This window comes from Athalia rosae, chromosome 3, assembly GCF_917208135.1.
Source record: "Athalia rosae chromosome 3, iyAthRosa1.1, whole genome shotgun sequence".
NCBI lineage: Eukaryota > Metazoa > Arthropoda > Insecta > Hymenoptera > Athaliidae > Athalia > Athalia rosae.
This window is the reverse complement of record NC_064028.1, coordinates 17,339,219-17,367,131: the sequence shown is the minus strand read 5'-3', so window position 1 is coordinate 17,367,131 and position 27,913 is coordinate 17,339,219. Positions and strand designations below refer to the sequence as shown.

At 50.1% G+C, this 27,913-nt stretch overlaps 1 protein-coding gene across 10 annotated transcripts in view; it reads right to left on the bottom strand.

Moving 5' to 3' along the window:
* LOC105690654 (RNA-binding protein Musashi homolog Rbp6) overlaps positions 1-27,913 on the bottom strand; it is a 468,805-nt gene that overhangs the window by 168,226 nt on the left and 272,666 nt on the right. Inside the window, exon 1 of one of the 10 annotated variants that reach the window (XM_025747128.2) lies at positions 11,365-12,433. The exons of the other annotated variants lie outside the window; for them this stretch is intronic. The gene's annotated coding sequence lies outside the window, so the exon portion shown is untranslated. Of the gene's footprint in view, positions 1-11,364; positions 12,434-27,913 lie in introns of those variants that run through there. 10 annotated transcript variants of the gene reach the window in all.

Genomic DNA, 27,913 nt, shown 5'->3' with positions numbered 1-27,913 from the left:
CGTCAACCCTCCGTCAAGTTGCCCCGTTCATCGTATTTTCGCTCAACCTCAATCTCGAAGACTTCGCAAATGTTCCTCGATCTTTACCCGAGCTGAATATACGTATACATAGTTACGGGTACTATCGCTACCTATACAATTATCTCCTACCTCGTCGACCTCCCGCTAGTTTCAAACTTGCGCTATCAACTCGGATTACAGTTTATGCCAAAGAGTAAAAATAGAATCCGAGTAATCGTGATATTCTTACTCCGCGTCGACGAGGTATACGTACACACGACGACGACGACGACGACGACGACGACAGAATGAAAAATTTATCTCTCAAACATAATTGACCCGGGATCGAAATGCAGATTGGAGAGAATCGGTTCGCTGGGCAAATGGCGATGCAAGAGCTTCCACCCCCGGATGGATAAGGTGGCGCCGAGGGGGGTCGGGGTCGGCGTATGGGGTGGGATTACCTACAATTGGTATGCGAAGCGCGCGGTACGCTTTAGCCCAATTCAGTTACGAGAGTTAGGCGGCCTAAGTGGCAGCCTCACCAAGAGTGTAGCTGTTGCTGCCGCTCTACCGAAAAGCGAAGTAGCGCCGCGTGGGCGTACCTCTCGCAATGTTGTAGTATAGAGGTATACACACCCGGAATCCGGGGAAACTCCAGCGAGCGCAGATACAATTTAGATACGAAAGCTCTTTCGCTTCTTACTCCCAACAGGGAGACGCCCCGCTGCTGGTAACCCGCGCGACCTACCGCGTTCCCTTTCCCCATCCTAGTTCCCCTATTCCCAACTGTTCTCGCCGAGTTTCCTCCCCCCCGCCGCCCACCGGCGCGAGAACGCTACCGTATTTGTATACAAACAGGGAAAAGGGGTTGATATACTTATACCGCCACCGCGAATATAATACCGCGCGAAACTTTCAAGGTTTTTGGTTCGCGTGTGTGTCGGAGGGAGAGAGAGAGAGAGAGAGAGAGGGCGGTCGTTTACCCGAATGTATTTACCATCGACGATTTCCGCAAATACCGGATCGAGCACAACAAAAGGGATTTTAGGAACACCCCTATTGTGAAAACATCGATTAGGGATACGTAAACACGTTGGAAATCACGGGCTTGCCGTCCGCGACCCCTGGAGCAGATGCCTTTTTGAAGTTTTCTTTCCGACGGGTTTCACGAGCCGCGGATCGCGTTCCCCGATGAATTGTTAGTAAAGCGGACGCTGAGCTCAACAATTTGACTTCGGGTCGGAGGGGGAAATTCGCCACAGGTCCCCCAACTTCGTCGGTTATATCGATAAAAGGAAGAGGAGAAAACTTGCAGAAATTAAAATAGTTTTATACGCGTATCATGAGAAAACTGTGGAGAGTTTTTAGCGATATATATATATATAGAGAGAGAGAGAGCGGATAAGCGAGTCGTGGATGAGAGAAAAAAAAAAAAAATGAAATAAAAAATATAAATGGAAGAAAGCTGATGTAGGTAGAGAGTAGGGAAGCCTGGGGCGAAAATCCTTCCAAGTTGTAAAATTGTAACGGCATCTTGGTATTTACATAATTCATCGTTATTACCGAATGAAGCCTGTATAGGTAGGTGGAATACGTCACCGCGACTCGTAACTCTAGACACTCGAATTCGCCCGTCTATATATGCGGCAACTTTTCTATCGCCACGTCGCTCGTTAACGAGGTCGCGCGTATTTTTCCTCGAGCTCAAAAATTGCGGAAAGAGAGTAACGCGGGTTGAATAGACGGCGGAGAGAACGGGGGAGGGAAGATGGCGGCCCTTAGTCAAGTTAATTAGCTCTGATTTCGGACCGCAGCTCTAGACGATCCTCTCCGTTGTCCTGCAGAATTTTGATTACGAACTCTGGCTGGCTTATATCCAGAATAATTTCTCTGCGTCATCCCCCGTCGGAGAATCCGTCTAGCCTGTATACGTACGTATACCTAGACGAGTAAACGGAGCGACCGCAGCTGCGATCAAACTCGCTAAATACCGGCGGCTCTCTCTTCATCTTGATTTCGTTGCCGCTCGGAGGCATCGGGGCAACAAAAGTACCACGCGATATCGAGGCGAGCTTGAAACTAACACCGAGCAACGTGCTCTCGCCGCCCGGCTGTCAAAACACGGGATTAATCACCGCCGTACTGACCGCTCCGGTAATTAGTTTAATTACGCAATACAATACAAACGGTACACCGCAATGGGTTATAACGCGCTAGCCTCGAATCAAACAGCCCGGCAAACCTTAATAAACGACAGCTTTCTCGAAATCCCGTTATACATATATGTACACGCTAACGTACGCCCACATTATAGCGCTCGAGCGCTCGCTCGAAACTTGTTAGAAATTACAAAGGGATCTTAACGCTCTTTGTCTGAAGACGCCCTTCGGATACATTCTCCTTACGGAGGTTTAATAGTAGCCAGCACGCGCGACTTTATAAAGTACTACATCAACAATCCGCGCCCGAGGTTGCGCCTACCCCAAAAATAAACTAATATATCTCGTAGCGAGGGTGAACGAGTCCCGAGGGATGTTCGAGCGTCGCGAGAATCGCGCGCAATTATTGAAAACAGGATCAACCGACACGGGGCTATCCGGGTTCGTCGCATTCCGGTGAGAAAAATATCATTTTTTTTCCTCTCCGCAGCCTACAAAGTGTCGGCAGAACTACGGCGAGGCATGGGAAGAGTCGACTACGGGAGAGCCGAGGAATAACCCGTTCCTCCCATTCAATCGAAAAAAGCTCTCTGCGCCTTCTAATCCGAGAGATCGTGCGCGGAAGGTGCTTTCGTCGGTATCCCGCGTTGCTCCCGTATAGATTCAAAGCCCTTCTTCTTCACGTACTCGGGCAAATAAACTCGAGGACACGAGGATCCCGGTTTTCAGAAACTCCGTCGGGCTTCGGGTCGTGCCTGAATTCCTTCGGCGAGGAAACCTAGTAGATAGGTAGAGGAAATGGCGATAGTAAAACCTTTCAAATATATTCGCCGCGTATGAAACTCGGAGGTACCGTAAAGCTACGTAATACGTCTATAGGTATAATATAGACGGGAAAACGTGACGACGTCACGTGAGGATCAAACTTGCGACAGCCCGGTCGACCGTTACTGAAAACCGTTGACCAACGGTCGGTGCGTTCGAACGACAAAATTAATAAGGTCTCGAAGTTCTCGTGTGACGCGCGATGTAGATACGGCTACCCTACAGCAGACCGCGACGAGTGGTAGTAGTAGCTTCATCGCCAAGGGTTGTAAAACCGATGCCCTCCGCAATTAATTCCTACGAGGGGTAGAAAATGGTTGAGGGTGGAAATAGCGAAACGGAGCGAGAGAGAGAGAGACGGGAAAAGAGAGAGAGAGAGAGAAACGCGGAGCGAAAGGGGATGAGAATGACGAGGGAAAACAAGTCGGAATGAACCGGCAGCGGGAAAGGATAAGTGAATAGTAATTTTTCAGATATCTGGCGAGTCGGATAAATCCTCCTATAGAGATGAGCGAATTCCACCTTCGAATCGGCAACAAATTTCGCGATCGAATAATTCACCGGACACCCGATACGTGGAAAAGTATATATATATATATATATGGGAAGTTCCGCGTAGGCGAGCGGAGGATCGCGAAGAAGCATCGAACCACCACCTCCGGTGACGTTGGTGTATGTGCCGCTCCCAGAGGCGAGATTCGGTTACCTGGAGGTTCGTGCATCGGGCGGCGAACGGAATCTGGTCGCGTATCGCTTTCAATACCGGTGGCAGGATGCAAAGCCGGTGCAGCTGTGTGCGCGACGGGTGGTTTAGAATCGAGTCGAGAGATATTTTTCAGCGCAAAGAAACCGACCCCCGCCGAATCCCGGACTCGTTCGGTTTTCTACGATTGTACGGGAGCCGGAGTTCGTGTGCAAACGGCGCGCCCGCCAACCGATAAGATATATTTTTCGCCTCCCCTTTTTTTCTTCTTCTTTTTTTTTCTTTCGGTCGGCGTACTTCTCCTATTTATTTCCCCCCCGCTCCCCCGTTCATCCGGCGGTTCCGCAGGATACGCTCTGACGGGGATATCGCGAGGCGAACGGCGTATAACCTGACGGGGAGAATAATGCCGAGCGGTGTATACGCGAAAATTGGCGCTTGCACGACGAGAGGAGGCTACGACGTAGTTAACCTTGGAGTTGTCGGTCGTTCGCTCCGCTTCTTCGGCTCCACAATGAACGGCGAGCAGATGCGATCGTTGTGATTCTAAAAGGTTCTCGAGGGTCCCATGGTCTGCGGTGTTCGTTCGCTGTAACCTTGCGCGTACCCACATCCACGGCGGGACCGGTTCCCCCTTTCAATTCACAAATTCATTGTTTTGGTACGCTTGTTGTGTCAAAGATCCGACCGAGCCTCTGCGGGAACCAGTTGAACCGCTCGCTCCCGTTCGCTCGCCAGCTTCGTCCGACAAACCGACGCGTCGCGTAACTATACCTAAATACGTAACGCCTTATATTCTCCTGGGTCAAGTACGTCTTCCCCGTTCTCGCGGGCGATTAGGTGGTACCTCGCCACATCCGAGCTCAGCACACAATCGTTACCTCGAGTAGCGAGCGGGTACGGTGGGTAACTTACGTATACATATACGTATGTAGTATACCGCACGTGTACCGGTTACCCCGTATTTCCGGTCCGCTGGCTCAGCCGAGTACAATACCTCCAAGAGTTCGTTACCTATGCGACTTTTATCGCGCGAAATTTCCAACTCCGACATCGAGAGATCGTTTGAATTCCTCCACGTTACGAATCCAAGCCGAACGAAACGCGCCACTCGTTTTTTTTCGACGATTCAAAAGTAGAGAGAAGAACGGACGAAAGGATGACGGATGGGGTGATGATATTTCTTTCCAGGAATGAATTGGAAGACGGTGAACGCGCATCGTGAATTTGAGCGATCGGGTTTGTCGGTGAGAACCGGAAATACGACTACCCTGCACGTGGATTATTCTTAGATAGCTGGACCTCGGAAAGAATTTCTGCAGCAGCACATAATAGGCTGCAGCGAGGGGGAAATGCGAATTCCTGAGTGTCCGTCGCGTCATTCGTCGTCGTTCTCCCTCCCCTTTAGCACGTACACGTACCGCGGACCGTGCGGTGTCTTCCGGTGAGCGTGTGTTGCGCGCTAGCTAACGCCCAAAGATCAAGGGGTCGTAGCTGGACCGCGAGATAGGGAGCCTTGGGTACCGTGACCGTTTCTGACCGGCTCCGTGATCGCCTTATAGCGCACCGATAACCCGAGCCCTCGGTCCGATCTGCGGGGGTTCGATATTTATGGGTGAGAGAAAAAAATGTAAGCGGTCGGGGATGAGTTATGGGAAAATTTTCGACGGGGATAAATGTGAACGAAACGAGTGCGCGATGTACTACGTAACGCGGCGTACGTCGGTACGTCTTTCGCGCGGATGCGAAAAAATTAGCCGCACCGTTCCGCGCGAAGGAGATAAGAATGACGTCGGATCGTGAGTTTTTCTTTTTTTTTTCTTTTCGGCGGTACAGAAGTTAGTTCCCGCTTACCCGCACCCGGGTCACCGCACATCCCGTGTAATTAAATTCAGTTTGGCTAAGTCTCGGGGCCGCGGCCCGTCGCCTGTTTTCCGTTTTCCCTGTCCCCAAATCCACCCTGTTACTACACCATCTCGCAGCTTTATTCCTCTACGGAACCACCCCCCCCACCCCCCGTTCACCGCGTTCATCTGCTATCCTGACTTAAACTGTTTGAGTTGCGAGTTAGCGGATTACCGCAAGGCCGGGGCCAAGTATTGTCGCGCTTCTGCTGCTCGTTGGAAACTTGGCGAAAAGTTATATTCTTATAATTTTTCATAAGCCTGCGGGATTTCGCGAGTCGAGGCCAACGCGTTATACTATGCGGTATACGTATAACAACGGCGTTTATAATCCGCGTGCGAGATCATGAGCCCCCCCCCCCAATAATCCCCGGGTAAGAACGAGAATCGAAGATTTGCTCGGGCGTCCCGGTAGCCGAGGATTTAACCCTGCGCCCGGTCAATATTTTATCCCGCGTTAAGGACGCGCGGCGCTCTACGGTCAGCAAATACTAGGAACCTTCAGCGGCGTAAGTTCGTCGCGTTACGTCGCCGAGGGCTCGGACCTCCCTCGCTTCCTTTCGCCCTCGCCGCTCGCACAACGGCGGCTCCCGACCTCTCCCTTCACCTCGAGGCTTCCCCGTACCCGAGAGGTACGTGTATCTTGTGTCGAGGTAGCGCGTCCGCGGCGCGAAACGACGCCTCCGATTGTCCCGCGACGTCCGTCTCCCGGCGTCACCGAGGCCGTTCGCCGTAGCCTCCTACGGATGCAATTTGCGTCCGATCGAACCGAAGCCTTTGAAAAGGAATAGGGGGATGAAGAGGAGCGCGGCGACATCGGGAGCGCCGCGCTGACCGGCGCGTACAACGTTGGCGTTTTCTATTTTACGTTGACCTTTGATTCTTCTCCTCCTCTATCGCGACTGATCATCCCGCGTCAAGTTCTCCGGGCTCCGCCACCCCCGCCACCCCCGACCTCCTATATCGCTCGGACCCGATCACTTCGAAAGATACTCTCTACCCGGTGGCAGCCCAAACCACCGTCCATTAAAACTCCAGATGTCCTAGACTTCCGGAGCGCGCTTCAGATAAATCGCCATCCAATCTGCGGCGATCTTCGAACGCTTTTGATATGAAACCTCCACCCGTCGGATCGTTTCTCATGATTTCTTTTACACTTGCCGGCGCGATCAAATTTTTCTGCGGCGCAGGAACAAAAAAAAAAAAAAAAAACCAAAAGAAGAAAAAGAAGAAAGAAAAAACGGAGAGAGAAAAAAGGACCCGACGCCGAATATCGGCGAGGGATCCGGCGTGAGTCGCAAAAATTTTTTTTTTTTTTTTTTCTTCTTCCTCTCCCGCGCTTCACGCGCCCGTCAATCCCGATTCTGCAAACGAGAGGGCGGGTCGCGGGTTAAATCGGAGCGTGCGTAGGTTACTGTAATCTCTTATTCGTTGATTTGGCGAGAGGCGAACGGGGATAATTACGGCTTGAGTTGCGTCTAACGCCATGATACGTTGGTCAAACATAGGTAGGGTCCGTCAGTTCGGTCGTTTTAGGTACGCCGTTCAGCTGACGCCCCGCGGGTAGAAGAGAATGTGTCCGGTTAATTTTAGATCACAGTTGTTTATTAATAGAACTGGTAGCGCGGGTGAGTTGTGACCCAGGTCGTTTTGCAGGCGAAACTTTCCGATCGGAGATTTTGAAAAGAAGACGGCCGCCGAGAAGGTCTCGAAATTAATTTCGTCGTGAAACGAAAGCCTCTTCTCGACGCGTCGTGTCCTTCCCGACAAATGACGCGCTCAGTTTTACGCCTCGCAACGACGAATTTGTCAAGATTCGAAAGGGACGCGAGGCTCTACCGTGGCGAGATGTGAAAGAGGAGAAGAGAAAAGCTCCCACCCTTATCCTGAAAACTAGAGAATGGAAAAAAGAAAAAACAAAGAAAAAAAAAAAAGAAGTAAATAATAAGGAAGAGGCTAGCGGGAGAAGAGAAAAAGAGAACGGATGACGGATACGAGAAGAGGAACTGCTAGAGACAGAAAACAACGCATTACTCGATTTTATGAAAGGACTTCGGGACGGGGATAAAATTTAACGTAACAATAAAACGAAATAAGCCCCGGCCGACCTATCTTCGCCGACTCAACTTCGATCCCCTCCCACCTGACCGAGTCTTCCAGTTTCTTTCCATCCCTTTTCGCTTCTTACTTCTTTTTCCTTTTTTTTTTGTTCCTTCTCGCTTTATTTATTTCTCGTTGGCTTTCGCACCGTGCGGTATCGTAACAGGAAAAGAAAACTTTTCACGAGAGTTTTTCTGTACTTTTATGAAGTATACATATCGAATTGTAAACCGCTCCCGGTACTCGATTACGACTGGAAATGGATCCCCTACTACATATTCCGTAACGATGTTTGCGATACCGAAGCAGTCCCGGTTCAACACCGTACAGCGGCACTTCGGCCGTCACACTTGCTCTTGGCCACTCTCGCGAAATTCACTCGAAATCGAACGCACCGTAGCGGGAGGCGAAGCGCGAAACGGGGTACCGGGGTATGAAAATAAATTTCTAAATTTTTTAAAAGCAATTGGCAAAAACACTCTTCGTTACGAATGCGACAACGCGTACGCGTAGGATATCGCGACGAAGAGAAACGCGGTAATGTCGACTCAACGTCTCGGAAGATCTCGAGGGTGGAAACATATATATATATAACATCAGCGGTGGCGTTTATGCAGGTTGGTGAGGGTTGAAAAATTAGCGATTAATTTCCGATTCTGCGCCTGCAGGCGGTGGGCGACCGCTCGCTAGTTTTGAATTTATGATCGCGCTCGAATAAATTATACGTAATACAAACGACACGATAAAAATATGATAAATTCAGAAATTTATGTTTCGGAGGTCGACTCGAACGGTGCGACGCCCGAACCACCTCCGCATCCACGTCCACATCCACCCTCTGTACCCACCGCCCAGTCGATATATATATACATATATATATACCAACCGTGTACACAAAATACCGGCTATTATAGCCGTGATAAAATCGGTCGCTAATGGGCCTCTGTAATCGTTTTCCGATACCATTGTTTATAATAACCTACCTAGGCTAGTCAAGTGTCCAAAAATTGCGCCCTGCCGGGCTCTACCTTCCTCGCCTGTTTTCGATTCATTTAAATATCGCGTGGATCGTGGAAAAACGGCGGGGCACACCACCAGCCCCACCGGCTTTACGTACGTACGACACACGAACACGCGGAGGCGAATGCACAAATTTTAAGCCCTCCTCCCCCTTTTTAACCGCTCGTGTATATAGAGGCGGAGGTGTATATATATATACATAGGGTACACACCTCGGAGAGAAGATAATTGGCGAATTTCGGAATAAAGGAGAGAAAGGCGGCTGGCGATACCCGAAAAATTTCGGCAAACTCTTCGCCGCTTGTTTACTTAGAAATTGAACGTCATTCAGCAATCTTCCTAACGGTATTATAAGCCCGAAGTTTTCCCTTCGCAATTTATACGGGGGCCCAGGCTCTTTTACGATATCAAATAAAACGATACCTCGCTCCTCTCGGCGGCGCGAGGTATCAGCGCAGAGGAGAAACATAGAAATATAAAGCGCCCAACGAAATTACGATACTCCGAAAGGTGATGGAGTTTACGGACGTTTAATTCACGCTAGCGTACCGAGAGGACTCTCGGTGAAATAATATTTGCGGAAATTGACGGTGATATTTCAGCGAATTCGGTATATCCCGAAACGTGTCTAGTCGTCTCCGCGGGAATCTCCGCTACGCTACGACGGCGTCGGCGTCGGGATGCGAGAGCCGTACGTACGTACGTACGTACGAAGGTGAGGTAAGTGAATTCGGGCCGCCATACAAAGCGGAGGCATCTCATTCCGTGTTCGGGATTCGCGCGTGTGCAGATTGCGACGCAGCTGTCGCTGAATGCACTTTACGAATAAATCGAACTTTGAACGAAGCTGTCCCCAAACTCGACGGTAATTTGACGTCCCGGAGCCCCCGGTGGGATTTCAAGTTATCTGGTATTAGCATTTTCAATTACGCCTCGACCCGCAGCGGCACAACTACCAACGCCGTATACCTACCGCCGAACCCACCGCCAACACCGACGCTATTACTCTCCGCGGCAACGGCCCTGCACAGCCCGGGTAGGTACATGTGAGAGGGTGGCACGTAGGTGGTCGGCACGAGTAGGTATACACGTAATTGAGCCGGTATTTCGAGTTAGCGGTATCCGCCGAGGGCGAACGGTCGTTCGCGGTGCACGATGGAGTGGACTAGGTGCAGGGTGGCTTTTGTTGAAAGAAAAAGAAAAAATAAATAAATTCGAAAAAGTAGGTTAGAGCGCGGTGAATCAGTTTGAAAGTAAAATGCGCTTATCTGAGATAGAAGAACGTCGAAAACACCGAAAATGCAGAACTGGGTTAACTCTATCTCGACCTCCCCCCCAACCCCCCGGCGTGATCATCCCTCGCTCCCTTTTATGTTCTCCGGTTTATGTCCGCGTAGCAATCCGAACGGGGAGACAAGAACTTGCTCTCCCGTGGTATTTATCCCTGATTTTCCCCCATTTTTTTTTTCCTCCTCTTTTCGTTGCTCTACTTTTTTTTTTTCGTTCTTTCTTTCTTTTATTTTTTCATTTATTTTTATTTTTTTTGTTTAAATCCTCTTTTCACCCCCGCATTCCTTCTTTTTATTCCCATCTTCGTCTATTCCCTCCTATCTTTCCATCCCCGTATAGCTTCGTATTTGTAGTTCGTCCCGTTTTCCCAGACGAAGCACTACAGAGGCAGCGGAGGCAACGGCTATATCCGACAGAATCAACTTGAACTCGCGGTTTTTTCTTCGTTCTTTTATTCCGTCGACATGATGGAACTTTTCCGAACATTCTAACGCTCGACAATGCCGTGAAAAGGGAACGCGAGAATATAGAGGGAAAGAAAGTTGACGGTATGTGTACGACGTACCCTACAGTATTACGTGTACGTCTAAAAAGAGTTTGCCACGGGTATCGCGGGTAGAACTGGAAGTCTTTCAAATATCAAGCGACGGACTTTGCGGCGAGGAATCAGGAGTGCGGAAAGAAAAATGACGCGCCACGTATACGTGTATATATATATATATATATATATATATATATATATATATATATATATATATATATATACATACATATATATATGTATCCAGCAAATGGAGTTGTTAAATTACGCGAACAGAAAACGTGCGCCCATATATTTAGCGGGATAAAACTCTCGAGGTAGGTCGAACGGCGCATAAATCACCCCCTCGACCGAAAACAAGACCCCGATAAACAAAAAGCCAGCGCCCCATGAATTGCGGGAAATAAAGAAATGAGAAAGAATTTTTAAAAACTTTGTCAACGCTGATCGCATAAAACTTAACAGAGGGCAGGGTTGAGAGCAATTTTGAAAAGAGGGGGGAAAATTTTTTCACCCCGCTTTTTTCTTCTTTTTTCCGTTATACCTTCCGGTAGAACCGGGAAGGGATTCCCGCGTCAGCCGCGGGTAGGAAAGAGTTTCGGGGGCAGAGCCTCGGATCAATCGAGTGTACGAGAAATAGAAAGGAAAATACAAAAAAGCTGACGGAGGGTTCGGGATTAGGATAACGGAAGGGAATTCCTATAGGAATGTTTTCAAGGGTACGAAAGCTCCGAGTGAACGCGGCGAGGCGTGATAATCGAAGGGAGGGGAACGACGTACGTACGTATTTAGTAGTTGAAATGAAAGAATTGACCGTACCTTCTCAGAGGTGATGAGGGGTGTGATGTACGTGGTGACTGCCGTTGTGTACACTTTGGGGCGAGTTGGCGGAACTTAGTACTTGTCAAGTACTAAGTTATCCGAATAAATTCCAATTACTATCAACGGGTGACAGTAGTGGTGTTATTTGAAGGGGGTTGAATGAAACTCGTTGCGAGTTTCAGTCGTCCTCTCGTTTTTCGCGTTAGGTACTCGCCACTTGGGAGTACCTGTTGTTTTCACTGAAGATTTCCTCGTTTATTATTTGCTTGTTTTGTTTTGGTTTTGTTTTGGTTTTTTTTTATTTCGCTTTATCTCCTCCTTTTCTTTGGTCGGATGTTTTTCGTTTTTTTCGTTTTTTATTTTGTTTTCTCAAGTCACTTGGTTTTAAGCGCGCGTTAACGGGGGATCTGTTGCGTCAACGTCGACGATTTATCACGCGACTCTTTTACGAACTTCGCTGTAACAACTTTCGAACTCACACGTCCGCGTCTGCTTATACCCTTCGCGGTTATTAATATTCCTCTTTACTCAACAAATCTGTTGGAACCACCAGAAACACGAGCGATACAAATTGCGCGGTACGACGTTTTAGGGTTTCAGTGTTTTTTGGCGATGGGTAGAAAAATCCTCCAACTTTCACCGGGTACCACGTAACGAACGACTCGGCGATGCTCCACAATCGGAGAACGGTGTCAACGTCGAAAGAGGACGCGTGACGGTAACGATGTGTGTGACCCGCGCGTTTCCGTTACAAGTCGGCGTATCAGTTATCGTCCCGGTGGTTGTCGTTGTCGTTGTCGTCGTACTCTTCGTGGCGATCGTATTTGTTTTCGTTGTCGTAACGTTCGCCCTAATCGTAAGCGTCAACGTAGTCGTCGTAGTCGTAGTCGTCGTGGTGGTGGTGGAGATGTGTCGGTGATCTTTGCGGGGGGTAGCCAGTCGTCGTCGGTCGCGACGAATGTGTGTATATTCTCGCGTAGAGAGCGGTCGTCGGTCAGGTGGTGTGCGGTCGGGTGCGCTGGGTCGTCGTTGGCAATGCTACACGGTGTGATGCCGAGAACGGAATGGGGCATCGGTGGAGACCCGGGCAGTTCACCGTAGCGACGGGGAGGGGGAATCCGTCCCCCCTCAGCCTCTATCACCCTCAGCCTCTCCTCACTTTTCCCCTCCACTCCGCGAAACCACCCCTCTCCATCCCTTCTTCGCTGTTGCGGCGCACGCGCCCCGTTATCGCCGCGAGGATAGTTCGCTAGGGGCTGGCGGGATGGTCGCCGGGGATGCCGGGGATGGCACAGAGGGCTTTGGGCTTCGGGCTTCGAGTTTCAAGCTTCGGGCTTCGAGCTACCGCGGGCTACGCGGGCTGTGGGCTACGCGAGCTTCGAGCTTTGGGCTTGGGGCTCGGGGTGGCACAGCGCGACTTGGTTCGGTGCGGCTCGTCGCGATGCTCCAGCTACCATCGACCGAGCTCTAGAGCGTGGTGCCACGGCAGGATGCCTGACCCTATGGGAATACTTAATGCCAACGAAGCTACCGCCGCTGCAAGGGGCAACGGGGGCTGCCGCACCGCGGTGGGTCGCACGAGTTGCTCAAGGGCGGCTCGGGGGGAGGGGGAGGAGATCTCGGGGCGAGGGGGCCGGTCCGCCGAGAGGGACACATTCGGATCTCCGGATTTTCGAATGCCTCCCATCGCTTCCCTCCGTCCGATGGGTAACCCCTCTACGTCACCGTGTACATCTACGCATGTACATTTAACGCGTGGAATCGTCCAACTTCTGTTTGCACAGGTATGCGTGTGCGCCTCTGGCTACTTGTTACGCAAGGCAAGGCGATCCACCCGATGGTTTATCGCCGACGGCCAAGAGGAATTCAAATCTTGGCGGGGTGTGGTCTCCCGCACATCCCCGACTCGGTCGAGAATAATGGAGGATGCCCGTCTTCCGTTTAACTTCGATCCACCGAACTTCCAATTTTGTCGTCAGCTTCGATTCTCCGCCGAGACGTGCTTCGCCGTTGAACGCACGCGAAGAAATAACGCCGAGACGATCGCGCGGGTAGAGATATATCTCAAGCAGCGTCGAAGTCGATCCTTTGGTCGCTTGAACACCGCGTAGTCACGGCCTCTTCGCGGTCGGAGCAGACCCTTTTTACTTCGGGGGGGCTCCCGGCTGGCCCATTGCCAGGTATCTGGTGCACGCGCTACCGCTAGACCAAGGGGCCAGCCTCAACTGTGGAAAGATTTCATTGAGTCTTAGCCCACGCTGGCCCCAGGCCAATACTACGAGCTGCTACGCGCCATGGCGTGCCATCTTTCAAACTCGCGTGCTACCCGCTTTCCAGAGAATGAGAAACAATAGCCGATAATTAAGACGTATAGGTCCGAAAAAATCTGACCCGTAATCTCTGTCGAATTTTCTCACTTTTTTGTCACCTATGAATCCGAACGGGTGATAAATGAATCTCAGAACGACACAAATGTAGTCATGTAATAACATTACGTTGCTTTGGTGACAAAATGACAAAATTATTTAAGTCTGTTTCATTCGAAAAATCTTGTAAAATTTGTCTATCAAAGGCGTGAACTATTCTGACAAATGTTGAAACGTCGTGTAATGTGATTGGTGGGTTGATCAACCCGCATTTCATTTTCGTAGAAAAAAATTCGGATCGGAATTCGGGAATAAAATGTTAGTACGATTTCGAGGGATGTTTTTCGCTGGGGAACGGTAGAGGGAAAACTGGTTCCCGGTGGTTGACGACGGGTGGTTCGGTTGGTGGACAAGCTCTCGAAGTTGGTGCCAAGAAACGGTACAAATTTCATCGCGATCGTAACGGAGACACAATAACTCCTGGTGGGGATTTTGTTGTCACATTCATTCCTACTAACGTCATCCACAATTGGGTGGCTACGCGTCGTCGTATCGTAGACGAGCCCCTCAACCCCCTCTCCTTGTTAGACCGAGCGCGTAGCGCTTGTCACCCCGAGTAAGATCCAAGGAGGATTCGTAGCTTGGCTTGCATCCAGAACAAGAACGCTATGGTACGACGTCGTTGAATGAACGTGGCGGGAAATGACGGCGCAACAGTCAGCCACCTCCGCTCCTAGGCAATAATTTGGCTATCAAGTTCGCCCGGAGTCGTACAGTGTTTTCTGATATTTCGATGGTACAAAGTGCACCTTACGAGTTCCGTCGGAGTGAATAAACCCGAGAGAGCGTCACCCTCTCGTATCGGATTTACCAAAAACATGGAATTTTTGAATTTTCGACGAGGAGGAATTCACCCTCGTGAAAAACGTTCTCCGTATTCGCGGATTCTCGCAGATAGACGCTGAACGAAACGGGGAGAAATGGTGCCGTTGGATGTAGTTGCGGGGGTATATACCTACATCGAGCGAAATTCGGCGCACCTGGCCGTAAAAACGAGTGAAATCGTGAAGTAAATATCGCTGGATTGAACAGTAGCGCGAAAATCCCCTTGGGAAACATCCGGTATACACGGCGAGGGGGACGTAAATTTGTTGATATTTTTCGTATCTAGGGAAAAGAAAATTTTTGCATCCCTCGAATCGCATCGTGGCGCTGATACGTCGCGGGTATTATAGGTAGCCGGCAAACTCGTCGGCGTATAGCGGTGAAAAAACTAGGTTATACCGTTAGACATGCGTCTTCGACGTAGGAGCCACCCTTCCGCAGTAGTCGCTGCGTCTAGCAGTCTGAATGGGGCGGAGGCAGAAAGCTGTTTGTTCGACAAAGTCTAACTTCCCCCATAACGGCGTGTTTTCTGTTTGCGCGAACTCGCCGTCGTGCCGGGCCGCTCTACTGCCGAATGAAATGTAGTAGTAGTGGTGGTGGCTCGCGTAATACCCGAGTGGTGGGTAACTATAGATTTCCGCGTCGTTTTATGCGAACTGTATAGCCGGATTTCAGCAAGAAAGTGGATTTAAACGCCCTTACTTTCTCCTTGTTTTTTTTTTCCTTCCCTCCGCGATTCGCGAAACCTTCTCGGCTCCTCTACCGTCTTTTATCTTCTCGCGTATTCCCTCCAAATTATAACCACGACGATACGCAATTGTCGTCAACCTCCAGCGATATTCTCCTCTCCGTTTCTTTCTCACGTTTTACAATTTTCCGCGGGGACAACAAATACATATTTAGCGAGCCAGCTCGGCAAGATTTTATCGAACGGTTTCATTTCTACATTATTATTATATATAATTTCTTTCCCTCCCTCCCCCTCCACCCTCCCTTAGCTTTCAACGGTCTTCCGTCCGCCCTGAGGTGAAGCGATTATCTTTTGTTCTAAACTTTTTGCCATTACTATTCCGCCAGATTTTCGCGACGTGCGTATAACTCGGCTATACATACAGCTAAGGACATTGAGAAAACTTTGCCGCGTCACGTTACGCTTGGCGAATCGATAGCCGAATGGCTCGATGGATTGATAGGTGGTCGACTGAAGGATAGATAGACGGATAGACGTACGGACGGACCAACGGATGGATGGATGGATGGACGGACGGACGGACGGACGGACGGACGGATGGATGGATGGCCCCGTGGAAGTTATCCGCACCGCGAAGCGAACCCTCGCCCTACAAGGACGGAAGGACCCACCGTCGTCGCCAACGTAGGCATCGTCGCCACCGAATATCACGAATCGACCTTGCTGTCTGGCCGTTGCTTCCACAGACCGCCCCAAGTTAACGGGCAATCGATGTCACGATGCAGCGCCGGGGGTTCGCAGGCGATAGGGTGACGGGGAAACCCGGAAGACCTATCCAAAGGCCGAGCTGAGCTGAGAGCGAGGAATCGGGTATACGATGTATGGTGTATGTGAGCCCGGATCCATGCGTACCTACGCGAGTACGTCTTTTCGAATTCGAATACGCAGCTACCGTTCCGTCGAAACGTTTTGGTAAAATTAGCCTCGATGAACTCTTTTGCAAATTCGAAGAACGGTAGACGACGAGATTTCGGTAGGAGTGGGAAAATTCAGACTTACGTTTCTCTCGGAGATTCGGAAACACGCGACGAACGAGCGAACGCGATTGTGCGATCGCAAAGTTGAAACGCGGTAAATTTTACAGTTTCGAATGTATACGACGCTAGCGCGTCGGATGGCTGCGATAACGTAAAAGATAAAAGATAAAAGATCCAGTTACTTCATCCGATGTTTTGATCGGATATTCTGGTGATTGGTTTTTATTCAAAAGTAATCGTTAGCGTTGACACAGTTCTGAACTTTGGTATGAAAAAAACTGTCGCCCGATGTTTTTGGGATGAAAATATTTAAAGGATTCCGCTACGACGGTAACGAAAACACGAGAGCAAAACATCGTACGGATTCGCGAAACCGAGATCAAAATTTTCCGCTCCAACGGTGCCCGCGCCTCACCCCTACCGCCGTCGCGCGAAAAACCGAAACCAATACGAGAAGCTATAATTTGAGAAATTTTTTTCGGATCAATTCTAGCGCAAACCCGATCCTCGAACATGCGATTCGATATAGGAAGGCGCGGTATCCCTACGGCGTTCGAGCACTTAACAGGCCCCCCCCCCCCCCACCTCCCCCTCGCCCTTTCACGGGGGTTGCGTCTCTCGCTACGCGAGATCGCTCCGTCGTAGGTTTACGTCGGATGTTTGCGCAGGGTTAGATTTGTTATTATCTCGTCGGCGTTGCAGGATCTCGTACCTGCCTCTCACCCTCGTATCGTCGGATGTAGGTAGGGGTTCGGCGGTAACCCGCACAATGCGCGGCCCGGTGAAAATTGCTGATATTCTATAGATAAAAAAAAAGTCGAGTGTCACGTTGGTTGGTTGCGGAGGGTGGAAGGTTGCGGGGTTGAAGGTGGTATAGGATTACCAACGGCGGTGGTTTTATAACACGGTCTTACGACTCTCACGGGTTTCAAAGTCACGTTGGGTTAACGATTCGCACCCCTTCGCTTCGAGATGACACGGGGATGGGCGAAAAGAATAACGCGATAAAATTAGGAAATCTTCGTTGAGAGAGGAGGGGGACAAGAGGAGTAAGAAAATCGCTGATCGAACCGCGGTGCACGTACGCAGTCCAACCAAAGCCATCGACGTCGAAGCGGGACTATAATTCACGTTCGTGTACGTTGATCGATATATTTATACCTCGGTATCGCTTCTAGAATCACGCGGAAGTGGGGTGTCCGTAGGTGGAACACACCTACCGACCTACGACCCCGCTTGATCGAAGGACTAACGCGACTAGCCCGATTCAATTTGTTAACTTTATCCAACCTACGGTGGACAATACGTAAACCGGATTACGTCACAGCCAAAAAAATCCTCCATACACACGCAGAGAGAACTACGTATATTATACATACGTATACATATATACCCTTCGTATATATGTATACCTAGGCGAAGAGGGCAAAAGCGGAGTCGTATTGATCCTGCTAACAGGTGGCGCTAGCACGCAACAGGCGCGGATTTTCCACAATTTTGTCCACGTCTTGCGGCAACGGCAGTAACGTAGGGATGAAATAAGTAGAATAAAAAAAAAAAAAAAAATTATTAGACGGACCGGCCTGTTCGTCGATCCGTAGGCTTGGGGCTCGTTAAGCTTTCGCGGAGACCGTGTATTCCTTACATACCTATACCTATATACCGAACAATCGCACACACGGCGTACCCGTAACGAGGTCGCCGTTTGTATAATACTTATTGACTCTGTACATTTGAATAATATAATACCGGATCGTATACCCTCCCCCCCCCCCCCCCAGTAATCGCGTACGTCTGCATATACCAGTCAGTCAAATAACAGTCGCCGTACCTCACTTGACGAGGGTGTAGAAAGGTGGTATGGAAGAAATGAGGGCCAGGGGAGTCAAGGTATGGGCGGGTAATCGCGATATCGGCACGTATAAGCCGGGTAACGAAGTTAGAAAAAGTAATCCGAGTAGTTATTGCGTAGGTCGATGCCAAAATAGCCGCTGTAACGCATGTAAAAGAAAATGATTGCTGTATTACGTTACTCACGTCCGTATTCGACGTCAGAGTTCCGTCTCGTGAGACTCTTTGACAGCGAGAAAACCCTTCTTCTCTTCTCTTCTCTACGTCTTTTCGATTTTTTGCTTTTCTTTTCTTTTTTCTTTTTTTTTCTTTCTTTTTTTTTTTCTCGTGGCCGCAGGCCAATTTCTCTCTATTTATTATCTCTCACCCTTCTTCCGAGAACTGCACGGGGGAAAGCACATGGGCATGAATGAGTCTTCGCGTACGTAGGAAACTTTTGCGAAAGCTCTGCCCGAACGCCGCTCGCGAGTGATCGCATCGCCGCGGCGCGGCGGCATCGAACGCTACCGCTGAGGATAAGGGAGCCGAAATGAAATATCTGGACGTGTTCAATTTTAACAAAGAATAAGAGCGATATATCTCCGCGGCAGCGAGGCAAAACAACCCTTTTTCCCGACTCACAGATCACTATATTGTCAGTGCGGGACTGCAAAACAGTTGACTGTTTACTTGACCTAGTTTTCGTCTAGCTGCGGGTTTCGTGCGACGCTCTCCTCGGCAGCGTCGTTCCTCTTTAGTTCACGAATTTCAGGCTCAATACTTATCTGTACCCTGGCTTTCCTTTCCCCTCCCCTCCTATCCCCTCCCCCCTCCACGACCCTTTTCTTTTCCGTATATCCTCTACGTTCCGCACTTTTTATTCCATTTTCTATCGCGACCCCTGCCTGCAGTTCTTGTCACTCTTTTTCTCGCTCCGCATCGGAAACTGCGTCGCGTATATCTGTATACATCGAAACGAAGGAAGGACGCGGCGCTGGCAAGGCGAAACTTTTGAAAAATATTACGCCAACCCCCAGCGTACTTCGACGTATCGGACAGATTTACCTCGAAGTTGCGCCACGCCGTTGATCAACAATTCCATCAGAGTATGGAGGTGGACGGGTAGGCAGCAGACGGCAAAGAGCAAAGGGAAGCAAATAAGGGCGGGGGGGGGGGGGGGGGTGGCGAGGATAGAGGGCAGTGGTAGTTAGAGTAACCATGGGATGAGTAAATCGCACGGGGTCACGCGAGTGCCAGCTTCGTAATTAATAGGATACACGAAAACGAGCTTTTGGCGTAGGTGGACGGATGGGGGTATCGGTGGCCGATATTTTGCGTAGGTCCGTTACGCGAACGAAGGCGAGAGGAATCGGTTCGTACGAGCGATATCCTGAGAGGGCTGGTACCGCTGAGTTTCTTCTTCTTCTTTCGTTCGCGGAAAAAAGTGGATTTACCGAAAACGGAGCGGCGAGGGTGCGAGCGAAGAGTGTGAAATCGAGAGACGGGGAGAGTCGAACGAGCCCAACAAAGAGTCCGTCAAAAAAAGGAATTAATTTTTATCGAAGGAGGAAGGATAGTCACTTCAACCGAGCCGCAGCTTAGCACCGATCCGGGATAAGTTGGATTCCTCAAAGACTGGGTGAAAAACAATAGGCTGCGGTGGTCCGTCGATGCACCCTCCGAGAGATGCCGAAAAAAAGATCGGCGAGGTGTTCGAGCGTGGGAGGGGAGGAGGGGAGGAGGGAAGAGGATGTGGAGAACCGGGGCGTTGGAGCGTCGGGCAGACGCAACTCCGGATTCCTTAAATCCTCTCACCAGAACCCCACTCCCGGTGATTAATGGTATTAATAAGAAGACCCCCCTTTGGCCCGTCCCGTCCTCCGACCGTGAGCCAACGAAGCTCAACGTTGGCCGCGTTTTTCATTCCTGAATTGATTTGAATTTCCACCGCTAATGGCCTCGCAAATGCCTTTCTTTCAGACGGGTTCACAACGCGAACCGTAACGCGCCCGTGTTCGGATTCCATCATATTTTTCCATCGCGCTTTTAATCCCCGTAAAATTTCAACGCTGGAACTATTTCCCAACTCGTGTAGTACATGTGCCGTACGTATGAACCACCCTCCCCTACCGTATGAACGGCTACGCGTTTCTGGTTTCCCTCGTCGATCCCTCGCTACCTCCTATATTCCCCCGATCATCCCTCCCGGAACGCGTAGGTACGTACGTACCTACTGTGGTTATCAAATTAAGTGGATGACATATTTCGGATGAATTTCGTTTGGCGGTTAGAAACTTTATGACGTAGCAACGGTGCTGAGGTTGTCATTCGAGTACGGGAACTATATAACTGCTTTCGTGAGTTCGCGTTCAAAATTCATCCGAAACAGTTCACTTTACTAATCCATTCTAAGACGCGCCAGAAGGTGGGATTATCCTCTACCCTTACACGAAATTATAACGGGAATAGCGAGTCTAGAAAATTAGACGGGACGCGGGATGACTCGTTACGCTCGTACCGGCGGCGGCGGCGGCGGCGGTGGCGGCGATATGAGAGCAACACGGAGGGAGCGACCTAGTGAATCCAAAATGATTTAATAAAACGTTAACGCCACGTTCAGAGTCGTAATCGGGCAAATTTTACGCGTGGTTAACGATACAAAACTCCAACAAATTTCCCCGCTGAATGCAGTTCACGTCAAACACACGATGCTCAAACACCGTGGATACTGCATGGTATTATTCCATGTTGCTGTGGTTGTCATTGCGTGTAAACCTGCCATCCATATACGGGTCATTCAACCGAATAAAACCATCATTATTGCACACGTAACTAGAAACGAAAAAAGAAGAAAGAGAAAGAAAAAAAAAAAAAGAAAGATAAAAATTATGATAAAACAGAAGAGAAATAGGTGCGCGAGTTCTGCACCTTAACTACTGCATACGTCCGCAAGTAGGTAGCTAATCTCGAGATTAAAGCCCCTTGAAAACATCACTACCGTTAATCCGATCCGATGGGCTTAGTTAATATACTTGATGTATAGAGAAAGCTTCTTTATGATGTTTCCACCGGATAAATCCGTCCGATATAGGGGAGTGACGCTCTACACGAGTAGTAACACCGCCCATTCGCGTTTGAAAATCTGCAGAAGTAACATACATCGCGCGGATCTTACAACGGTCGGTGAATGGCGTTAGACGTAAGAGGATCACACTTGGATTTATGGTGTCTTAGGGGGTGAAACGGAAACACCCGAACGCGATACGTGAGGTGTTTGTTTGAAAGGAGACTTCGAACGTTCTCGAAGAACCGGCGGTCATCCTCGGCGGACCGAGCTTATTCTCGTGACCGCGTAGACAACGCCGGCGGTGGAATACAATATATTTAACACACCCCGGTGCTCTTGGCTATTTCACTCGGTCGCAATACCACTCCAGACGCGCTCACCTAGTGATATCGTGAACACCGCAAGAGTCAGTCGTACTCGGTCGGCGGTAGCCTAGCGTAACGCCCCGGTGCAACGTTTTAAGTATAAGAAAAGCGAGACATCGAGTCCCATTCACGGTAACAGGGGTGGGGGTGGGGGCGTGGGGGGGTTGCTGCGATCCCCCCGATGCAGCGACTCACCCGAAGGACTACGAGGTGAGGTCGTTCCGCATTATGCCGGGTGGTCTTACATCTCGACACGCTCTCTGGATCGAGACTCAACTTCCGCCCGCAGAAACTTGATATGATACTTCCCGAGGATAGTATCCTATACGGTGTTACGAGATGCTACCGCCGTACCGATACGCGGATACACTTTAACTGCAGTCCTGCGGCATTTTTTTTCAACTCGGCGAAAGAAAAGAGGGAGAAAAAATGAAATGGTGAATTGTCGTGTGTGTGTTTTTGTTTTGTTTTCACTCTATTTTCTCGTATCGTTCAAAGGCGAGAACGTAGCGATTTTTTCCTCCGAATAATCAAGAGATCAAAAGAGGGGGGAAAAGCGATGGCGGGTAGTCATTGGATTGATAATGGTTATCTGAGGGTGAAAGATCGTCGGTGACGCTCCGGTGACGGGGTAGATAGAAATCCCGTTATAATACGTTCAACGGAATTATTTCCGTCCGGAGGCTGAAACGCCGGAGAGGAGGAAACTAACTTGGCTGTCGGGGTCGACCCTCGACGGGAACCCCGTCGGCCTCGACGCCTCGACGCCAAACGTCGCCCCGAACTTTAAATTCAAATATAGAGTCCGACGCTCGACTGACATTTCCCAGATTTTATCCCACCCTGTCACCGGAGGTGATATCATCTCCGCGTCGCTCGCTGAACCTCCATACATTTTCTCCTCGCCTCACTTTTTTCAACTGGAACCTCGAACCGCGAGGCGAACGCGGACGCCCGCTTCGATTCCGTGACGTAATCTACGTGACGTCTCGCCGGAAACACTCGGAATCCCCTGGGGCCCCTAATGATTAAGAACCGGCACCGAGGGCGTATAGGTAAATTTATATTTACTCACAAACGGAGCCTCTTTCAACGGACGAAGAGTCTTTTCGTCGAACTCACCTGTAACAGAAGAAAAAAAAGCGATTCCATGGTTAAAAACGTGGAGAGAAGAATTTCCTCGATTCGAGGATTGTTCGGGGTAAGGTATAAATCGGGCGAGAGTTAATCGTTCGGCGGGTAGATGGAAACTCGTCGGTTGATTAACGGGGGCAAATAGATACTAATGACTCCTTCGTCATGATTCGTATACGCGCCTAATTCAACGCATCGACCCGGCCCTCGTCCGAGCTCGGTCGACCTGGAACCGGACCCCCAAATATATCCTAACGAGACGGCAGACGCCACGTGAATAAGTACGCGCGCACACCGGATTGATCGACTACAGCACGCTTTGGCGAAGCTCTCGCCCGAAAGGCTGGCTCACGTCTAGTCGTTCACCCGGCTATCTTCCTTTATCTCGCTCTGTTCAGCCGTTCCGCCGCGGTGTTGGCGCTCCTCTCTTTCGCCTCGCATCCCGGATTCCGAATACCCATATACACCGCGCGCACGTCTAATCCACCTCGACGGTTCGCCCGAAATACCAAAGATAAATTACCTGGGCGAAGAGTACGTTGGGGTGCACGGATCGCCTGCCGGATCGACACAGGCGACACTGAGAGCGCGAGATTATCGGCCTCGCGGTTTCCGCCGAGCGAAAGAATTCGAGGGAAGTAAAAAAGAACGAAACGAAGCGAGAAGCGACGCCGAAAATAAGGAGAGAACGGAGGGAGGAAGAAAAAGTGGAAACGTAAGGCGGATCGGAAAAAGGGGGGGGGGGCGCGAGACGGGGAGAGAGAACCCCTGTATACATAGGTATAACGGAGGTCGAAAAGAGCGGGAATTTATTCGAGCGATTCCGAGTACGGCGAGAGAGCGAACCTCGGTACGGTGGCGGTTCGAGAGGCCGGTGGGTTCGGTCCGGGTGGCACCCGTTTCCTCGGAGGAGCGCCGAGCCACGCCGTTCTGAGAGATAGTGGTACCTAAGCTCTCGTGAGCACGAGGCGACGCGGAGCCAACGATATTGGATAAATTAGCTACGTAGGAGCCTGGTGTGGCTATATCCACCAACGACTGGCGCACACGGTCTCTGGGGCGCTAAACCTGACTCGCGATGCATTATGGTACCCCACCCACCCAACCACCCTCCCTCCCTCCCTCCCTCCCTCCCGCGGTCTACTACATCCCATCCCTCCTTCTCTCCTATACTCGTGATCTCGAGCCGCCCGTTCCTACTACTACTACCGTCCCAGAAGCGCAAACTTGGGTAGTCGGCAAAGGGAGGTGAAACGGCGCGAGAGAATCCGAGTAGAGAGGGCGAGAGGGAAGCGCGGAGAAAAGGAGAGAGATAGGCGGATATATATAGAGGAGTAGTGGAAATGCGGCGGTGAGGAGACGAGCTCGTGGGTTGAGCTCATCAAGGTAATGCAGCTGGGATTATCCTGAAACTGAACGGGATCATGGCACTACAGGGTCGAGGAGGGAAAGGGAACGGTTAAGGAGGGAGAGAGGGGGAAGGAGGAGGGGAGGGGGACAGAGTTCGGGGGGGGGGGGGGTGAGGGCCCGATGGCTTCGGGTAAGGTGGATCAGGGATTGTCATTAATTGATTGTTTGATTGGAACTCCTCGGGGATGTATAACTATATACATGACGACGGGACGTCACTCTAGGACTATGCCGTATATACCTATACATATACAACGTCTCTGCAACGGCAGCGATTCCGATAGGCCTGATCCATCTATCTGCAGCTCCTCAAGGTGAGACGCGAGAAAAAAAATCACGTACTTATTTCAACCGACACGACAACGAGGAAAGAAGGAAAAAAATATAAAAAACGGGCGTGGGAAGTTGAATTGGGGGTGGAAGGACAACGCGAAGTAGAAAGTGGAAAACGAAGGGCGGAATTAAGCGAGTGGGGGGGATATGGTTGAAACCTTAATCCGGCATTCGGAGTTAAATCCAGGAACCTACAACTGGTTGAGAACGGAAAGGGTTGGGAGCCGGGTGAACTTTGCCCACGGACTATGTTCAGAGGCGAGAGTAGAACCGCGGGGGCTTCTAATCTCACGTACGAATAAGGACCTGGAGTTTAGGTATAACCTCGCTCATCTTAGTTGGTCAAGTAAATCTCTGTAAGCGAGCTAAGCAAGCCTCGCCAGCAATTCATAACAACAATTAACGAACCAACATTCATCCCGTTTAACTCCGTTTAGCGCGTACCGACTAACCGAGGCCTACAAGCCCGACTCGAACTCGCCAGTTTATTAGCGAACCAATGCTGACGACGCGATGCCCCGCGTAATGAGAAAGCACTAATTCACTATACGCTACATTATTCATTGCCCAACACCGCCGGGATATCTACATCGAGTTACGGAGCGGCAGCAGCCGCCGCTACTTCTCCGCTGCACAGTTGGCTAAAAATCGTCGACAACTAATTGCAGTTATCTCGCGCGAATTCCACACCGACGTGTACAAGAACGAAATAATGCTATAAATTTGTTTTGTTTGAGAAAGAAAAAAAACAGAAAAAAAACAATGAAAAAAGAAAAACTTTTGGTTGTAGCGGCATTTTCAGTTTGGCACACGAAATACCGCGCTCGGGATCCACGTACATATGAATACACGTGTATAAAAGGAAGGGTGGAGAGCGTAAAGAGAATGAGAATGAGGAAAAGGTTAGAGGGGGGAAAGGGTAGAGGGTAGAGAGGGTAGAGGGTGAGAGGAGGCATTTAATACGGGAATAATCCAGGCGGTCCTCCGCAAACCGTTTTATTACGATCCGCACAAACATATTAAGCGTAATACCGTTTTGCTTAGCCAAGCTAAGGGCGGTGTGGGAGTTGACGGGGGGAGGGCAATAGCGGGGGAACCCCCTTCGTCTCCGTTCTTCTCTCGTTCTACTTCGCCCGCGCGCAGCAAACGACCTGGTCCGGAATCCAACCCTCGCGTCAGCGGACAGACGGGATATCAAAGGGTACTAATATATCGTATATATACATGTATATATATGTAGTATATACCGACCACATTCCACGGCGAAGTGTGTTAAATGTACATATGTATACATACATGCGTGTACGACTACATGTTTCACAATTGTCTAAATCAACGAGCGTGAAGCGGTAAAATGCAGTCGTGGCTCTGGAGAGAAAGTAGAACCAAAATAAAAAAAACGAATGATCCGGTGCCAAGGGGTGACCCACAAATTGGCAAGGAAGAAAATACGGAGAATGAGTAAGCGAAAGCGAGAGGGAGAGAGAGCGCGAGATAGATCGTCGATTATGGAATCATTAGTCTTTTCTTTTTGGGTTATATCCACCCTCCGCCCGATATCGGAAATACTAGGGAATTCATTCGGATCAGTCGTCCGAAAAATCAAATGAACAGAGAAATTAAACCCCCGTGAGATTTGGGGGAACAAAAGAATTTGAAAGAAAAAAACAAAAAAAAAATGAAACAGAATAAAAGTATATAAGGAAAAGGGGTGGAATAAAAATAAACAGCTGAAGAAATGAAGCATCGTTGAATGGGGAAACGGCCGGGAGGTGTGTTTGATTCAGGGCGTCCCAAGTCCTCGCAAAGGTGGTTCTCCTCTTTGACGATCAATCGATGAGAGTTATCCGGAGTCGAATATCCGAATCGTACGCCCGGCTCGATGCAAGGCTTTCAAGGTGAATTCTGGTTCGCGCGATACATTCGAACCACCCGGGCTTTTGCTACCGGTGTCGGGCTGCAGGAAACGGAAACGAACCGGAGTGGCGTCAGTGACGGATCCTAATCCTTAGCGAGCTTTTGTTGTCACTTCTTCCTGCAAAACCCCTTCCAACTCCCTGCAGCCCCATAGAAAAGCCGAGTAATGCCAAGATTACGTAAACGTCAGACAAACACAAACACGCCCCTTCGAATTTCTACGTTACTAACGGCCCATTTCTCAAGTGAAATAAACGCAAAGGTCGACTCACGAAGAAGTAATCTAGCTGTGCGCTCCCCTATAAACAAGTATATCTCGCGCGGATCATCTTCGACGCGTCGGAGAATTTACCGACAAAATCGTGCCCTGCGACTACAGCGAATTTTTCGCGTCCTCCGTCACTCGGCCCCGATTCGAAGTTTTGCCGGGTGGAAAAGATGTTTGCCCAATTCGGCGTTACGTAGAGACGAGCTGAGCTACGGGTTGAAGTTTGAGTCGAGAAATTCAGCGGTCACCGCGCCCCCGTACCGCCCCGGCGCGGCGTAGGTAGTTTCGGCTCGTAATTTCCGCTCTCGCCAAGTTTTACCAGAGCCTGGAGAGACTTGGACGTCGGCTAGCAAGTTCGGCGGCGAGGGGAGGGGTCGGAGCAGCCGGACGGCATCACAGATTGCAGAATAATCGCGGAGAAGCTAGCTCGCGCGTATAACTTCGATGGTAACTTCTATGGAAAGGGAGTAGCGGTAAGGCTGCGCCAAGTCGTCGGCTAGCTTTTGTCTCAAGGTGAAATGCTGCTGCACCTTATGCCGCTGCCCGGGACGTAGTAACTATTGAATATGCATGGGATATGTGAAATTGGACCATCAGCTGGCTAGCTAGCCGCCACGCCAGGCCGGAAGGAGGACCAATTACCGGAGACAAGTATTCAGCGACCGCCGAATGAGGGAACCTCAACGTACGTCTATAACCGTTGCGGTAACGAGTCACGGAGATTCGGTCGTTGTCGTTGTCCGCGGAGGTAGCGAAAGCGCACGTAATCCGGGGGTAAAATTCTGACGGTGCAGAATTCGGGATCACCTTGTACGCGTACGTACCGTACGTACTTGCACACGTCTCCGCGTGACCGTTGAACTTTACGTGTATAATCTTGAGGGGCGCTGATTCGCGGTACATAATTTAAACAGGTTACCGCGTTACCCGCGTTATACACTCGCTCCTCGGGAGTATCGGCGGCGGCGTCGGCGGTGCGGGTTCTCGGAGTTGGGGCAACTTTTAATATCGGCAGTCGCAACTTTTAACGCCGCTAAAGTAAAGTAGTAGCGATCATTGAGACGGCGCGGAGTCAACGAGGGAGAATGGTGCTCGCGTTACGGCGTAGGGGTGGGTATGGGGTGGGTATGGGAGGGAAGGAAGACGTATAGTCGCGCGCGCGAGCAGAGTCGGGCGGTAAAAGGAATTAGACGAAAAAGAGCTGGGCACCCGCGTCGGTAGGGATAACTTTTCCGCTCCAACG